The sequence below is a fragment of the Ipomoea triloba genome, chromosome 16, assembly GCF_003576645.1.
Source record: "Ipomoea triloba cultivar NCNSP0323 chromosome 16, ASM357664v1".
Taxonomy (NCBI): domain Eukaryota; kingdom Viridiplantae; phylum Streptophyta; class Magnoliopsida; order Solanales; family Convolvulaceae; genus Ipomoea; species Ipomoea triloba.
Window position 1 is genome coordinate 13238953 of NC_044931.1, and position 858 is coordinate 13239810.

An 858-nucleotide genomic window follows, 5' to 3' on the forward strand; every position below is an offset into this window, starting at 1 on the left:
ATAGTACCCTTAGCGAGCGGTCCAGCGGTTTAAAAGAAAGATTAAAAAGAGGGTGGGGGATGCAACACGAGGACTTCCCAGGGGGTCACCCATCCTAGTACTACTCTCGCCCAAGCACGCTTAACTTCGGAGTTCTGATGGGATCCGGTGCTTTAGTGCTGGTATGATCGCATCCGTCATGTACTGCGTGCAAAATGTACTTGACCCTCTCTCTCCGCGCAACTTCTCTCGCTTAGCGGTTTAGCGGTTTAAAAGGATAGAACCCTTAACAAGCGGTCCAGCGGTTTAAAAGAAAGATTAAAAAGAGGGTCGGGGATGCAACACGAGGACTTCCCAGGGGGTCCGTCACGTACTGCGCGCAAAATGTACTTGACCCTCTCTCTCCGCGCAACTTCTCTCGCATAGCGGTTTAGCGGTTTAAAAGGATAGAACCCTTAACAAGCGGTCCAGCGGTTTAAAAGAAAGATTAAAAAGAGGGTGGGGATGCAACACGAGGACTTCCCAGGGGGTCACCCATCCTAGTACTACTCTCGCCCAAGCACGCTTGACTTCGGAGTTCTGATGGGATCCGGTGCATTAGTGCTGGTATGATCGCATCCGTCACGTACTGCGCGCAAAATGTACTTGACCCTCTCTCTCCGCGCAACTTCTCTCGCATAGCGGTTTAGCGGTTTAAAAGGATAGAACCCTTAACAAGCGGTCCAGCGGTTTAAAAGAAAGATTAAAAAGAGGGTGGGGGATGCAACACGAGGACTTCCCATGGGGTCACCCATCCTAGTACTACTCTCGCCCAAGCACGCTTCACTTCGGAGTTCTGATGGGATTCGGTGCATTGGTGCTGATATGATCGCATCCGTC

General features: G+C 51.0%; 3 non-coding genes across 3 annotated transcripts; all 3 read right to left on the reverse strand.

Annotated features, from left to right (window-relative positions):
* Positions 1-56: 56 nt before the first annotated feature.
* On the reverse strand, positions 57-175 carry LOC116009117. The gene has a single exon (XR_004096398.1). It is a non-coding gene; the product is annotated as a 5S ribosomal RNA (ribosomal RNA).
* Positions 176-480: 305 nt separating this feature from the next.
* On the reverse strand, positions 481-599 carry LOC116008150. Its single transcript, XR_004095548.1, has one exon. It is a non-coding gene; the product is annotated as a 5S ribosomal RNA (ribosomal RNA).
* Positions 600-736: 137 nt separating this feature from the next.
* Positions 737-855, reverse strand: LOC116008664. Its single transcript, XR_004096031.1, has one exon. It is a non-coding gene; the product is annotated as a 5S ribosomal RNA (ribosomal RNA).
* Between the last annotated feature and the right edge of the window lie 3 nt (positions 856-858).